We start from the raw sequence: 17,250 nt of genomic DNA on the forward strand, positions 1-17,250 counted from the left end.
TAGAAGGAATACCAGTTGCTGGCAATGCTGTGAGATACCAAACTCTACTTCGCTGCTGATGACAAACAGCCTTGTAGCTTCCTAAAAAGCATGCCGATGCTATGTCCCAGTCATTCCACTCTGTGTATTTAGCCAAGAGAAATGAAAGTGTGTCCACACAAAGACTTGTTCATGGGTGTTTATAGCAGCTTTATTTGTAATGGCCTCAAAACAGAAACAACCCAAGTGTCCATCAGCAGGAGAATGGATGAACAAAATGTGGGGCATGTATACAGTAGAATACTAGTCAGCAGAAAAAAGGAGCAAACTATTGATAACAGCAACAACATGGGTGAATCTCAAAGTAATTACACTGCAGCGAAAGAAGCCGGAGGGAAAAAAGTACAAACCTTATGATTCCATTTATATAAAACTTGAGAAAATGCAGACAAATCTATAATGTGCTCTCAGTAGTTGCCTGGGGCTGGGCTGAGGGATATTAATGGGAAGGGGAGAGAGAAAGTGATGACCAAGGGGTGGGAGGAAACTTTTGTCGGTGACTGATGTGTACATAATCTTGATTGTGATGATGATTTCATAGGTGGATCCATTTGTTAAAACTTACTGTATACTTTAAATGTGTGATTTATTGTATGTTAATTATACCTTTATAAAGCAGAAGAAATACTCTCCCCAAGGCATGACCTATGCCATAAACATTTTATTTAAATTAAAATCGGGAATGCACATTCATGACAAATTCTGTTCATTTGTTTTCATGAGTGATTCCTGCAATAATGACACCGTGCTGTCTGGCTGCAAAATCTTTTGTGATGCATTCTCTAAGAACTTCCCGTTGCTTTTCTTTAAAATGGAACAAGAACTTAAAGACACGTGAGAAACCATAACTCTAGCAACTCTTTACCCTTTTGGGATTTCTGTCCCCTAATCTTTTACTGTTTTATTCTGACATTTAATTCAACAATGTGTGTGTGTGTGTGTGTGTGTGTGTGTGTGTGTGTGTGAATTGCCTTATTTCCAAACATCCTACTGAGTTATCGAAGTGGTATTTTCTTTTTATAATTTTTTTTTAAAGATTTTATTTATTTATGTGACAGACAGCCAGCAAGAGAGGGAACACAGCAGGGGAGTGGAAGAGGAAGAAGCAGGCTCCTAGCGGAGGAGCCTGATGTGGGACTCGATCCCGGAACGCCAGGATCATGCCCTGAGCCAAAGGCGGATGCTTAACGACTGCGCTACCCAGGCGCCCCTTCTTTTTATAATTATATGTGATTGGTGCACGTACTATTTTTATTAAATTACATTATTGCAGGGACAAATATAACCGGCACAAACAAGTTTGGGAAAAACATGTACTAACTTTTGCTTAGCACACAACTGTGTGTGGGGCGGGGGGCGGTGGTGGGGGAACTGTATGCAGAGAGGCTACAAGCCACAGGTGTTCATCACAGTGCAGCTTTATGACATGAGTTAGCGTCAGTGCGTTTGTTGGATTGGCTAACAAACGTCTGTTGAGAGTCTGCTGCTCAAGCTCTCAATGCTTCCTTTCCTCGTCTGTAACTATTAAGAGTCCCTACCTGGGGCCAGGGGTATTATTGAAGTGAAACAGTGTCGATAAAGGGCTCTCTGCAATCCCTGGCATGTAGTAAGTGCTGCAAATGTGCCTTATTATGGTCATGTATGTTATTTCATACATAATGGTATGTATGAATGGTAGGGCAGGAAAGACCCCAGTGATTGACTCACACTGTTTATTTTACAGAGGAGGAAAATGGTTCAACACAGCAGCATACAGGGTTGAAGGTCTTGTGTATCACAAGGTGGGTAACCCTAAGGAGGCTCCCTGGAGGCTTCTTACTAAAGGGCTCCTGAAAACTAGGGGAGTTAGCTCTCTGATACTGTGGAGGAAATGCAGACCTTGTGTTAGACTCGTAAAACAGCTTCCGAGAGCAGCCTTCCTCGTTCAGGAGGCCGCTCATTTTCAACAGCTGTGAACATTTTAAAATCAGCGTGTGTGCAAAAGCAAGGCAGCAAGGTAAGAAGGCAGTTGAGAAGGTTGTGGGATGAATAAACAGATTCAATCTGACTTAGGAGGGTGGGTTAGAAATTTTGTGAAAGCCATACTTGTTTTTCCCCACTTGGATATAGCTTCACACCGAGACCTACGCTCCAAAACCTACTTCTTCCTCCCATGGAAAACGATACCTTTCTCCCTCTGTGTGGTGAAAGCACCACCATCCTGGCTTAGTGCCCTGAATGCCACTTGCAAATGATAACCCTTGCTTGGAATGTCATAGAAACAGATCATGATCATTCTTTGCTAGTAAGGATAATGCTCTTTAGTGTTGGGGGTTTGCTTCTACTGGCCCTATCCAACGTGGGGGATCTAGGTGCAAGATGCACCTTCTGAAATGCTGCAGGGTCATGAACCCCTGACAAGCATCTGAGTTCGCTCAGCCAAGCAGGGCCGGTGGCTGGCAGCAGTGCTGGTCTCAGAGGCAGGAGGACCAGGTTGAAATCGTGCCTCTTACACTCACGAAAACACTTCATCTTTTGGATCCTGGTTTCTGTTAGAGCATGGAAATACAAATACCAACTTTCTAATATTCTTAGAGTAAGATTTAATGAATTAATGGGCTAAATGAGTTTATAAGCTCTTCAGTGAGAAATAGATATGAGATTTTATTAAAATGAACAAGTTGGTGATATTCCATTTAATTCTACTTTAAAGATTTTTATTTATTTGAGAGAGAGCATGCGAGCAAGAGTACAAGCGGAGGTGGGAGGGGAGAGGAGCAGAGGGAGAGGGAAAAGCAGATTCCACACTGAGCATGCAGAGCCCGATGCGGGACTCGACCTCATGACCCTGAGATCATGACAGCTGAAATTAAGAGTCGGACACTTAACCTCCTGAGCCACCCAGGTGCCCCAGTTGTACTTTAAAACAGTAGCATCTATCCCGGATGCCTTTGATCCCAGGTGTTAAAGAGCTGTGACTATGTCCCTAGAATTAGTCTTTCACATGTCACCCTTGACATGCTAAATGCTAGCCAATTCAGCTTGTATTGAGATGTACTGTTTATTGAGCATGTACTATGTGCACATACTTTTTGCTTAAAAAGTATGACTATTCGTTCAGAAGGCTGATTGTCAATAGCCGTGAAAATCTTCTAAAAACTCTTACTGAATTCTACTTTTGAAGTGTCATCATTCCATGAAATGTCATCATTCCATGAGAGGTGACAAAGTCCTTGAGGTTATATATACCTAAAATAGTTCTTGCTGAGAATTACTGTGTTCGTCGGTGATCTACCCTAACACTGAAATGAAAGTTTAAATGTAGATCCTTTTTAAAAGAACTAATTGAAATTCTAACAAAGCATTTGACTTACAAGGTTTGTGTTTTTAGGTTAAGAAGATTTTTATTAGACTGAAAAAAGTCTGAAAGAAATTTCAGTCCTGGCATATCTGTCATGTACATTTTTGTCAGGTTCATCAATGCATATGTAGCACATTGTGTGCAGAGAAGCAAGAGCTTTTTGAAGAATTGTGTTGGAATCTCAGTCCTTCTCCAGATGTCTTTAATCTCTTGTCTGTGTAGGCGGGGTATGGGCTGTTGTTCTTATTCTTTTGGAATTGGGATTATTTAACATTAAGCATTTATGTGAAGCCTAGTGTAAGAAGTATTAATGTTTTATTACAGTTTTGGGGGTAAAAACATTGCAGAAGAGGTGATAGGCATATTCTGTTTCTGTTGCTGAAAACTTTATGATTTCTCGTGAAGTTGATGTGCATATTGAGATTTGCATTATTGAAAGCTTTAAGAAAACATCTCTAGCAAATTATCTAAGCTTATTCAAAATTGCTGTTTTAAAATTCAAAAAAGATGATTTTATCCAACCAGAATAATGTTTAAAATGATCAAGTTGAGGTTTGTTTTGTTATTAGAACTGCCTCTATTTGGAGGTTGGAGCAAGTACTTTGGCACTTTTCGTTTTCTTGGCTTATAAGTAAGTTCAGTTGACAAGATACTAAACATGAATCTGAAGTTTTCAGTATCTATTACTACACCCAAAAGAAAGGAAATCAGAAAGGTCATGAAGTAAATGGAGTTCTTGGCTTGTGGAGATGTGCTCATTTTAAATATATATGCTTCCAGNAACAACTGCCTCTATTTGGAGGTTGGAGCAAGTACTTTGGCACTTTTCGTTTTCTTGGCTTATACGTAAGTTCAGTTGACAAGATACTGAACATGAATCTGAAGTTTTCAGTATCTATTACTACACCCAAAAGAAAGGAAATCAGAAAGGTCATGAAGTAAATGGAGTTCTTGGCTTGTGGAGATGTGCTCATTTTAAATATATATGCTTCCAGGTCACATTTCTAATATGGGTCAAGGAAGAAAGCTTTCAATTCTTCAAAGACAATACTGTCTTTGCAGCTGGTGGCGGGATGTGGTGGGGAGGTGCAGGTGTGTAGTGGGAAGGGCAGAGCCAGATGAAAACAGAGCTTTGACCGATTGCAATGTTAGCATTTAGCAAGGATGATTTGTTGGCATGAAGTTTCTCAGATGTGGGGTATGGAGAACTTGCTAGGCTGTTGTGCTGTAGAAACTATATGATGGCATTCCATGTAGATGCCATTGATTATGCTCTCCTTAAGGACAGGGACTGTGTTTTCGNAATGGAGTTCTTGGCTTGTGGAGATGTGCTCATTTTAAATATATATGCTTCCAGGTCACATTTCTAATATGGGTCAAGGAAGAAAGCTTTCAATTCTTCAAAGACAATACTGTCTTTGCAGCTGGTGGCGGGATGTGGTGGGGAGGTGCAGGTGTGTAGTGGGAAGGGCAGAGCCAGATGAAAACAGAGCTTTGACCGATTGCAATGTTAGCATTTAGCAAGGATGATTTGTTGGCATGAAGTTGCTCAGATGTGGGGTATGGAGAACTTGCTAGGCTGTTGTGCTGTGGAAACTATATGATGGCATTCCATGTAGATGCCATTGATTATGCTCTCCTTAAGGACAGGGACTGTGTTTTCGACATTGTGTGTTCATAATGTCTAGCACAGGGCCTTACACATTAGCTATCTGTTACATGTTAAGTGAATGTACTGGCAGTACTGCATGTCAGAGGCATAAATGAAGCTAGCTATGGGAGAATTCAGACAATTTTTCTTTTCACCTAGTGTACTCTACATTATACCATGTTTTGCATTTTTGATGCCTGCTCCTTTGGGGATTCCTTTTGGAAAATCAAATATCAAAATATTAAAAGTAAAGAAAATATCTGGGTCATAAGAACTGACCTCTTTCTGGGCCATTGGTAAAAATCACTTCATCTTTTACACATTTAGAATAAAGGTAATCATGTTTAAGATTATTTAGATAGTTAAGATTTAAAAATTAGGAATGTCAGAAATAGAAGGCGCCTTAAAAGTCCTTTCTGGAAAGAAAGGGAAACAGTACAAGGATTGTTTAGAATCAAGACCTCTGGAACTGGGCCATCCGGTACGGTAGACACTAGCCACATGTGGCCATTCAAATTAAATTAACACATTTTTAAGTTAAAAATCCACTTCCTAAGTTGCACTAGCCATATCTCAAGTTCTCAATAGCCACACGTGGCTAGTGGCTACCATTCTGGACAGCACCAATTATAAAACATTTCCATCACTGGAGAAAGTTCTCTGGGATCATGCTGGACTAGACCTTTTCACCAAATCTCTTTCTTCTCCAGTTAATGAATAGGTGCCTGATGATCGGCCCCTTACTCTGTACCATATATTTCAATAAATGATTTAAAACTGGTAACAATGTGTGAAATGACCTTGTTACTTATTATTCATTTTTGGTTATCCTAGGAGGGAGGTGTATCAGGAGCTCATGAAGGGTGAGTATGGTTCATTCAGATGTTAACAGCCTGAAGTGAGCAGTCACAGAACCATGTCCCTGAGAAGGAACAGAAGAGGCCTCGTTTGGTCCTTGTCTGCCTCATGTGAACACCAAGGTTAATTTCAGGTTTGTGTCAAGGAATTTCCTAAGCTGGCATTCTTAACATCCCTGCTCAGTTTAGTCTCTTCTATGAGCCACTAAGCATATACTTAATTTGGTTTTAAATAATCCAATAGTGATGGATTTTTTGACTTGGTAATGCTTTATGAACCATCATCAGACTTAATAGGAAATAATTTTTCTTTGGTGTTTCTGATAGCTCAGAATAATAATTGGATTATTCTAATGGTAACGGCAAAGTAAGTGGAGACTGAATCCTGATTTTTACTCTTGGTTTATTTATTCAAGTAATTAACATCTCAGATGGCCTTTGAGTCACAGGTCTTGTAGATGCACTGGATTACTTAATGCCAGCTGAGGGCTGTAAACAGGGCATTGAGGGAAGTAAAATCCTGGAGAAAGTCTTGGATCCGAGAATCAGCTCTTTAAATCTATAAATCAAATATCACCTTTATGAAATCTACCTTGACCATTTTATTTAAATTGCAACCCCTCAGGCATTCCTGATTTCCCTTTTCCTGCGCTATTTTTAAAATAGCATTTATCACCTTCTGACTCATTTATAATGCTTATTGTTTATGTGTCTCTCCCCACTAAAATCCTAGCTTCTAGAGGGCACAGGGTTTTTGTTTTTGTTTTTGTTTTTTTGAGGGAGAAGTGGGGAGGAGGGGGGTGTCTGTTTCACAGGTATATACGTACGAAATATCTAGAATAGTGCTTGTCACATAGTAGATACTCAAGAAATAGTTTTTGAATGAATAGGTGAATATGATCACAAAGAGTGATGTTTCCATTTGATGCTTCCATTGAAACGATTGAGAAGTTCACATTGACCTCCATTTGTTAAAACCAGTGGTCATCTCTCAGTCCTCATCATACTTAAATTGTGAATAGCATTTAATATGGTGATCACTCGCTCTTCCAGGACTCTGCGTGTTACAGTTTCTCCTCCTGCCTTACTGGCTAGCTCCTTCTCAATCCCTCCTTAGCAGGTTTTTCTTCATCTCTGCAATCTCTTAACAAGGGAGCGCTCCAGTGTGTGGCCTTTGACCTCTTCTTTGTTCCATCTATACTCATTGTCTTGGTGATCTCATCCTGTCTTATGGCTTTACAGATATATTAGCCTGGACTTTTCCCCTAAACCCTAGACTGCACTAGTTTCAAAGAATATAACCCCCAAATTTCAGTGGCTTACACTGACAAACATTTATTTCTTATTCATGGATTTGCTGTTTAGCTGCATCTCTGCTCCAGGCTATGGATTGGGTTCATCTTCTCTTTGTCCCATAAATGGATCTTCTCTCCCTGTCTTCTCATTCTCAGACCCCTCAGACCGGCTGAAGCCATCACCTCTATCTGGCCTGAACTATTCTCTTGGAGCAGAGAGCGGGAACAAGAGGGCAGGTGGAAAGTTTTGATGCCTCTAAACATGGCGTATATCACATCTCACATTCTACTGGCCAAAGCAAGTCATGTGGCCAAGACCAAAGTCAATGTGACAAGGAGGTGTACTCCATCAAGTGGAAAAGGAGTGAATTATTTTGAACAATAACATAACTCAGCAGAACGTGTATTAGATATTTTAGGTTTAACATGTTGGACTCTGAGTTCCTGATCTTCCCCCACAGCTCTTCTTGCATTCCTTCCCATTTCAATCACTGGCAACTCCAGTTGCTTAGACCGAAATGCTTGGAATCATGCTGGACTCTTCCTTTTCATATTCTATATCCAATGTTTAGAAAATTTTGTCAACTCAGCCATCAAAATATGTTTAGAATCCAATCAGCTGATCACTAATTGACAGATATTCCTTGAGAATTATGTCAATAAGAAGATGTAAAGAAATGGTCTCTGTGGTTTAGGAAGATTATAAATCACAGGAACCTGGGGAAACCTAAATAGATATTAGGTGGTAAAGTTGTTGTATGAGGCAAAAAAGTTTTTCTCTTCTGAAAATTCATACCATCTCTCAGTAAGTACGTCTCTGGCAATATTGTTCAATGATTGTTCCAAGGAAGGCCTAGAATATTCATTCTGCCCTTTCTTTACTAAAAGCCCATGATTTTCTTCTGGGAGCCAAAGTCCTGCATACCTTTTCCAGGCTCCCTTGCAGCTGTGGGTAGCTCATGAGCTATCTGTGGAAGTCTTGGGCTGGCTACTGGGGAACTCCTTCAGGGAGGCCCTGCTCAACTGGAAGGCCCCTTTTGGCCTTCTCCCTTTTCTCCTTCTTCCTTCCTGGAATAAGAATGGTTATCAGAAGCACCAGAAGCCGTCTTTACCATGACATGAATGTAAGGAAGGAAGCAAACTGTTAAAGATGATGGATCAGAAAGTTTGAGGGAGCCTGGGTGCCTGAAGACCATGGAGCTGGCATCTTAGTCCTGGGGCACCTACATCAGGATCTGCTGTAATGTGAGCTCAATAAGCTTCTGTCTTGGTTATTTTCCTTTTGCAGCCCTCTCCCCCACATCCATTCTCCACTCTGTCTTCCGTGATCTGTACCCTAGGAGGCTCCCTTGCCCTTTGGCTTCTGGCTGGGTTTGGCCAATTGAGGCACTTGGCAGATCAATGGGGAGAAGAAAACGATGATTTTTTTTTTTTTTTCTGTTCCCGCCCTGCTTGCATTGTTTCCGATCTAGTGGAGGCTCTGTTCTTTTGTGGTGAGAGCTCCCTCCCAGTGGACCCTTCTCCCTGGCTCTAGTTCTTGATGGGCCCCAGTAACGCCATTCCTCCACTGTCCCTTCCGCCAGAGGTGTAAAGGCTTCCCGCTGTTGCTAACCCCAGGGAGTTTCCCCACCCATTCTTTATTGGTTTCCTTAATCCAGCCACACCTCTGTAATAGTGCCTTCCTTAAATTTTGTTCTTGTGCAACCCTTTTGAATGTGCCATCTGTTTCATGCTAGGATCCCTGATGGCTAGAGCTTCAAATTTAGTTTCCCTGCTACACACAGCTAAATTTAACCCTGACTGATACAGCCTTCAGGTGCCATGTTGTTTGAAAAATATCTATTGTTATAGCCCAGACTCACACTCAGTTCAGCAAAACGGTCACATTGTTAGGATGATCTCTGCCTTAACTTTTCTTTACAAAATAGACCATTTTATTTGACTTTCTATTCTAATCCTCCTGCTTTAGGTCGCGCACTAAAGTTTTCTCCTAAACCTTAACCTTACCTGGCACTCTAGGACTGTGATTGCCCTGATCTCCTGCTAGCGGCCACCGTCTACCTGATCTCCTTTCACTGGGCAGGCATTCGAGATGGTTTATTGCATCTCTTGAGCATCGGCCATGGGTTAGGCCCCGGGGGTCCAGTGGGGAGTGAGATGGATGGGTTCACCTGTCATGCAGCTCCTTCATAGGGCAGCAAAGTCAGACACTAGACAGTTGCCTACTCATCTGCCCTATTCTATATCGGAGGACTGACCGTCACGGCAGCGCGTCACGGCAGCGCGTCAGGGGGCACATAATCCAGTCTGAGGGATAGCGGCAAGGGAGTTGAGGAGAGGAGTTGAAGTGAAGACAAGAGTAAAGGCTGAGTAAAGAAGATAGCTTAGCCAAGGTGTGGATGGAATCAGGATGACCTTTCTCGTTAGCGGATACAGAATGCATAAAGCCGTGATAAAGAGTTGCATGGTGTATTCTGGACTTGAGAGAAGTCTGATAGAGTTGGAGCAAAAACAAAACAAAAACAGGGTTGGGTAAGGCTGGAGTGGTGGGCGAAGGTCAGAGTTTATAGCTCCTGTGACACTTTATTAAAGATTTGAGACTAGCCCAAGACGGTCCTAAGAATGTGCTGCACAGACCTCCAGTAACAGGGAGAGAAACCAAGGGCCCAGCTGCCATGAGTTGAAATTCCTCGCCGCGTTTGCGCTGAGTCCTGCTCGCGCAGGTTGCCCCCAGCCAGTGGCTGAGCGCAGCGTGGTGATCAAGGCGGGGCCTTCCCAGGAGACCCGGGATGCCTGCAAGGCCGCCTTGAGCTCACGGACTCCCCTGCAGCCTGCCCCACCTTCCTGAGATTGCATGCAAGTCCAGGAGCACCCCCACCCGGCTCCCGTCCGTCCTTCCCTGGGCGTCTGACCGCATTCTGGCCCCTCAGCTCCCCCAGTCTCCTCCGTCTCCTTCATTTTCTCAACCAGGCGTTTCCCCTGATAGCCTCCTTGCATGTTCAGTCCCCTCTTGTGTAGGATCTGGGCAGCACCTTTGAGAGGGACGTTTACGAACCGGGGCATGTCAGATTAGCGGGTATGTAGGGTGGGAGAAATGGGAAACCATCTCGTCGGCTGTGTGGTTGAAATACCTTGATCTTCAGCGAAGCTGCTTCGCACACAGCACTGAAGAAGTCTGAGCAGGAAAAAGCAAGGTAAGCTAGGGTTTTGTTTTTCTTTTTCAACAGTTCAGAGTTTGGGGTTGTTTTGTTTTGAACACCTATTGTGCTGTGAATTCAGAGCAAATGGGTTCCAGCCGCTCAGGCTCCTTTCGGTCGGTTCTCATGAAGCATGCTGCTCTTGGTGGAGCAGACTGCGCCAAGTTGAACCCAAGTAGCTTTCTTTTTGGCCTCTTTCTTTTTCTGATCATTTCTCATCATATGTGTCTGGAAGCTACCTTGGCTCTTAGAGTGCTCTGTATGCTCAATAAGCACATTAATTCTCTTGGCCAGAGTCTTGCCCTTAACTTGCTGTTTTCAACGATGCCAACAGCATGCTGGGTAATGCTGTAGACTTCCGTTTTGCTGTGCTAACAGTTGTGGGGCCTTGCCTTTTGAACAGTACCCGTTCCCTTGATGTCTGTCGGATCACCTTTCTTGTGGACTCGCATGTATGTGGCCAAAGGAACAACTCCGCGTTTTTTGAAAGGCCCGGAGAACAATCAGCGGGGCCTCTGCTCTTCCCCTTTGAGTTGGTCATTTTGGCCTATTCCTGGAAGACATTGAGTTGAGAAGGCACGTTTAGGTGTTTAAGAAAAGATTTCTCATTGCCGTGAGTGGTGGTGAATGTGGGAAATGCTGGGATACTGGGTGAGATCATAGAAGTGGAGAGGAGTGGAGAGAACGGAGAAGTATTTACAACATAAAGTCAGGAGGGTGTGGCGATTACGTTTGGCGGGAAGAGGGATAATTATTGGGTTTCCAGTGTTCTTTCTCTGTTAACAAGCATTTACTGAGTAATAGGTACTCCAATCCAGCCTAGACCTCATGGTCCAGTGCTTCAATTCCTGTTTTGTTAACATTCTCCTAGCTACTCCTTGTATCCTGGCTGGCATTTCCTAGAGCACCTCCTCTGGGCCTCACACGTCCTGGGCAGCTGCTGGAGAGCCCCCCCCTAACCCGTGCATTTGGGGGCACTTCACTTTCCTGGTCTCTGTCCAGGTCTCAACAGCTCTACCATTTTGTGCTTAAATTAGTTTCCCTGCCATGTACTCCATGGTAGGCTTTATTTAAAAAAAAAAAAAAAAATCTCTCTATTCTCTTAAACCACCTCCCACCACCCCTGCCCCGGCTCTCTGTTCGCAGGGGACGACCTTGCCTTTGACTTCACATTGAAATTCAAGGCAACACATGATAAATCCTTCAACTTCTTGTTACCAAGTCCCCAAACTTCACAGCATCTGTAACTTTATTCCTTCTTTCTTATCTTTAAATGGTTGGCTCTTTTCCTCTCTAATGTACTACTGTCTGTTCCCTTCCTTTGCCTCAGAGATTCTCGATCCTGATTCTTCCACATCTCCCTGTCTGTTGACTCCTCAAGGTTTGGTTGATTTATTTGTTTGGCCCTGTGAAAGAAGGAATTGAAACCGGAAAGCACAACCCCCTTCTCAAACTAGCTAACTGAAACGCTTTGGGATAAACACTGGATGGCCAGCCTGGAGAGGGGCCTTAGACCAGCCCCAGAGAAGATCAAATGCTTCCTACTTAGTGAGAGTTAACCCTTCATGTGTACTCTGCCCCCACCCCCACAGGACCCACACCATAGCACATTACTTCCTCTCCCAACAGTGATACGTATTCTTTTATTTTTTAAAATTTTATTTTTAAGTCATCTCTGCATCCGATGTGAGGCTCAAGCTCACAACCCTGAGATCAAGAGCGGCACACTCCACCGACTGAGCCAGCTAGGTGCCCCCTAGTGATATGTATTCTTGATTTCACTATTTTCTTTTGATTGAAATGACACTATGTAAAATTTCCATTTGAAAGTCTCTTAGATCTGTCTAGTTACGCAGGTCAGTTTAGAAACCTGAGACTGACTTATGAATAACCTCATTGGCAAAGATATCCATGTGTATGTGGTTATATATTTTATTTCATTGGGCTCACCCGGGACCATTTTGCAGGTGCAAATTGTGCCTCTAGTTTAGCTGAAACAATCCCGGGTTTCTCAGAAACCTTGATAAAGTCTTCCACAGTTGCATAAATTGGACATTTCAGGAATTTCAAACTTTGAATGATCCTCCAGTTCCTTTTCTATTTTATTTTTATTTTGGTTAATGCAGCAGTACTTAAACGAACGTTGATCTCTGTTTTAAAGATTATTAAAACATTTAGGTGGGGCACCTGGGTGGCTCAGTCAGTTAAGCAGTTGCTTTTGGCTCAAGTCATGATTCCAGAGTCCTGGGATCGAGTTCTGCATCAGACTCCCTGCTTAGCGGAGGTGGGCCTGCTTCTTTCTCTCCCTCTGCCCCTCCCCCCGCTTGTTCAAGGGTGCACGTGCGCTCTCTCTTTCTTGCTCACGCTCTCTCCCTCAAATAAATAAATAAAATCTTAAAAAAAAAAACCCATTTAGGTGTATATACATAGCTCTCTTCAAAGCTCATCACTTTCCCTACACTCCAGCATGGGATCTCCATGGAGCATGTGTAAAACTGCAGGTTGATTTCTCTGGAAGGCTTTATACTGATAATTTAAAATCTTAAACATTCTTCCCCGGAATTTACATTTACCTTCACTGAGCAGTCTTTCTCTCTCTCCCCTGTCACAGCCTAATTCAAAGAATTGTCTGAATTTTCTGTCATTAGCACTTATAGCGATATCACCTCCACTCTTCACCACTGGGAGGAAATTGCTCTAATCAAGGAAGCCAGTGTCCCATTATTGTTAAATAGGAGGAATGCCTTTGCTCCTTAGCTTAACCTCACAGTGGCACTCAGTAGCTGCCTGCTCCCTTTCTCCCTGAAACAGTTCCTTCCCTTGGTTTCCATGACTGTTCACTCTCCTGATTTTCTTTCTACCTCTTCAGATGCTTCATGGACATTCTCTACCCACCTCTAATGTCTTCTCCTACTACCACCTGTGGTAGAGAGGAGAGAGATGGCACAGCAGTCTGACAACTCTGCCAAGACATCCTCACCCACCCATGTGTCCTTTCTTTATCATGCTATTTTCTCACACGTAGACTATAGGCAGTTGACAGACTCCTGAAGGGGGTTTGAGGCCACCTCTTAAGAAAGTTCTGCAAAGACCGTCCAGATTCAAGACCAGGGAGTGCATTATCATTTGTATTCCATCTTGGGCCTTTAGTTGAAATTGGGGCAACAGGCAAAAAAAATCTCATTTAATGCCCTATTAGACATATGATCATTTAAAAAATGTTCTGTTTGGGGGTGCCTGGGTGGCTCAGTCAGTTGAGTGTCCAACTCTTGGTTTTGGCTCAGGTCATGATCTCAGGATCCTGGGATTGAGCCCCATGTTGGGCTCTGTACTCAGCAGGGAGTCTGCTTAAGGATTCTCTCACTCCCTCTCCTGCTGTCCCTCCCCTCCTCAAATAAATAAATGAATCTTTAAAAAAAATGTTCTCCTTGAAGTCTTGATTTTTATTCCATACTTTTCTTTTCTCTGAACTTTAAATGCATCTCTATTGCTGTTTGACAAGCTAGACAGTTTGCTGAAACAAAATTTTCATTAATGTCTCAGTTTTTAAATTCTTCTTGATGGACAGGGGAGTGTGTCCTTGACTGAGTGAATTACTAAGTGAGGAATGACCATTAGATAGTCCCCAGAGTCAGAAAAAATCAGGGTAGATTGATCTCATTATATTTCTTAATAGGTTGTTAGGTAGTTAGGGGCAGTGTTAACAGATATTGTGAATATGTGCTTCAGCAAGAGATTTGACAAGAACTCTCAGGAAAATCTTGTGAAAGTGATAAAAACATTGTCTTGGAAGCAAGGACAATTGTGATTGAATGACAGTGTGCAACATGTAGGTTCATAACTGATGTCTCTGTGGAAGAGGTTTTCTAGTGTTGTTCTGTGTGTATGTGTGCGTGCATGTGTGTACACCCATGTACATGAATGTATTTCCACATTGTGGAAGGCAGTCTAGTAAGGTGAGTGTGGGCGCTGGATCCAGTCAGTCCTGGGTGTCGATGAGGATATGTATGTAGAGTGCTGGAGTGCACAGCACCACTCTTGGCACTTACAAAGTCCTCAGTAAATGTTAACTACATTGTTACTCACACATCATTAGCTGTGTTTTGTAAAGATATAGCAAGTATGCTTAGCCAACTTGCAGGTGACACAGAGCATGAGAGACCCTAAATACTGCAAATGACAATATCAGATTGGGGATGATTTTAAAAGACTGAAATGATCACCAAGTGACATCTGTCAAAGATAAATGTAAAATATACTCAGAAGTCCCAAAAGCCAACTGAGATAGGATGAGGACAGAGGACAGCATACTTTTTTTTTTTTTTCTTAAAACTTATTTACTTGACAGAGTGAGAGAAAGAGAGAGAGAGGGTGCAGGGGCCAGGGAGAGAATCTTAAGCACACTCCGTGCTGAAGATGGAGCCTGATGCCGGGCTCCATCCCACAACCCTGAGATCATGACCTGAGTTAAAACCAAGAGTCCGACGATTAACCGACTGAGTCGCCCAGGTGCCCCAGGGATGGCATACTTATTGAGAACGTTCAGTTCAACATGGGTTAGGATGTGATTTAGAAATACAGAATCTAGAACTGCATTCTCTACTGTGTACCCTCTAAAAATAATATCAGTTAAATGAAATAAAATAAAAATGTAGTTCCTCGGTTTTAGTTACCATATTTCAAGCACTAAATAGCCAAGAGTGGCCAGTGGCTCCTGAGTAGGACAGAGCAACCATACAAAGTTTCTAACATCACAAAAAGTTTTGTTGGATGGCGCTGGTCTAGAATGTAGGCTGTGGTCATGCTTTCAACACTGCACTGGTCAAACCACATGAAGGATATGGTTATGTTAAGATCTGGGGAACACATTCAGAGGGACATAGACCAAATGGAGCATGTCAAATTAGAGGGCCTGGAGAAGGAGAGAAATAAAAACCATGTTGTATGAGAAGTCTTGAAGGACCTGGGTGATTGGCTGGGAGAAGAGCCATTACCTCCTCTATGCTAAGCACCAAGGCTGTCATGTGGAAGAGAAATTTTAGGTGCTCCTGTGGCCTAAGGGGTAGACCGCGGACCATTAGTGGAAGTTGGAGGAGGTGGGAATCATTATACTATGCAAACCCCATAATTTAGAGAACTTCTGGAGTCAGACCACCTGTGTTCAAACCTTGCGTCATCTCTTGCTTGTTGGATGACCCTGGGCAGGCTGCTTAACCCAAGCCTCAGTTCCTCATGTGCAGACCAGGATAATATTAGCATGTTCCTCACAGCATTATCGAGGAGAATAAGCTATTGTACATACAAAATAGAGTATCTAACGAATGTAGGCTGTTATTACATCATATTGTGGCTGATGTAAGAAGAATCATCTAACCTCCACTGAGCTGCTTTGGAGGAATTTCCCAACACTAAAGTGTTTGAAAGTGCTGATGACCTTTTGGCAGGGAGTGTAGAAGGCCCTAAAGCTCTGAGTAAGATCAGAGATTGAGTTGGCGTTTTGAGATTCCTGCGCCTATCAGCATCTGTGATTATTTTATTTGATCTTTGTGTCATTTCCTATTTATTTTCACCAAGTCTATCCCCAAAGCTTGAGTATTTTTGCTTGTTCAGGTGACAGGGAATAGCTTCTTGTGGAGTGTGAGGGGCAGGCAAAATGGAGAGGAATAGAGGGAAGAAGAGGTGAACGAAAGTCGAGACCAGCCTCTGTGTCCTGCCCAGTGCTTCCCAGTCTGTGTACCTCAAAAATCGACGACATAAACTATGAGGCCTGTCCTCAGAACATTACAGATATTCAGGCAGGAATGAGGGCCGCAGTGGCCTTAGAGATTTGTGGAAGGCTCTGAGGGATGAACAAGGAGTTGTGTGCCGGTTCCCCAGCAGCTCACTTTATGTCTAAATACGGATTTATATTGGCCAACAGCAGCTCTAGGAGCCCCCTTTGAACTGACTTATGAGAACTAAGGAATGAGACATGTAAGAAAAGTCTATCAGGTCAGCAGTTGAATGACTGGGTGGGTGGGAAATACGTTGATTGAGTATCTATGGGTGAGCTATGTGCTAACATAAATACTTAATACATAACATATTATGTATTAGAAGTAAAATCATAGTAAAATACCAGAAACTTTAGCAGGGCCTCAAATATAACTCTCACAGTAGTAGCTTAAGAAATTTGAGTTTATGAATATTGCATTCTTACATAAATCTATGTATCTTGCATCCAATGTGACACTTCTTTGCCTATTTCCTATCATTTGTATTTACCTGATCTCCTCTTAATGGAGGAGGCACACCCGTACCGCTCATTAAAAAACGCTTGGAAGATGGCCACACACAACGGCTGAAGCATCAGCGTCTCTCAGCGGGGGAGGGGCCCCCTCAGGGTGCTCAGTTTTGCTGCCCAGCTGCTCATGTGCCACCAAGTCACTGCATTGGGTTCTTGACTTACTAGGGTGTTTACTTACTAACTTATGAAAGTATGTACGTATGTATTTCAAGTAAGATTTTCTGATGTCATTAGACATTAAAAATATTGACAAATGTATTTTACTGATCATTGTCAGAAATGTGCTGTTAACACACGCAGAAGGGTTTGTGGATACAGGGAAAGGATTTAGCCCTTTGAGAGTTGTCCTGGCAAGATTCTGTGAGAGCAGGCCAAGACGCTGCTTAGCACATCTGCAAAGCAGCTATTTTGAGAACAAAATCCCAAATATATCATTTGTTAATTGGTGACTCAAAAAGCCTGACAACAATAAAGAAGTCATCATGACTTTTGTTTTTTTGTTTTTTAAAGACTTTATTTATTCATTTGACAGAGACAGACAGCCAGCGAGAGAGGGAACACAGCAGGGGGAGTGGGAGAGGAAGA

At 42.7% G+C, this 17,250-nt stretch overlaps 1 pseudogene; it reads right to left on the minus strand.

Annotated features, from left to right (window-relative positions):
* Positions 1 to 10,251: 10,251 nt before the first annotated feature.
* LOC117804002 lies at positions 10,252 to 10,920 on the minus strand (annotated as a pseudogene).
* Between the last annotated feature and the right edge of the window lie 6,330 nt (positions 10,921 to 17,250).

The sequence above is a fragment of the Ailuropoda melanoleuca genome, chromosome 10 (genome assembly GCF_002007445.2).
Source record: "Ailuropoda melanoleuca isolate Jingjing chromosome 10, ASM200744v2, whole genome shotgun sequence".
NCBI classification, from domain to species: domain Eukaryota; kingdom Metazoa; phylum Chordata; class Mammalia; order Carnivora; family Ursidae; genus Ailuropoda; species Ailuropoda melanoleuca.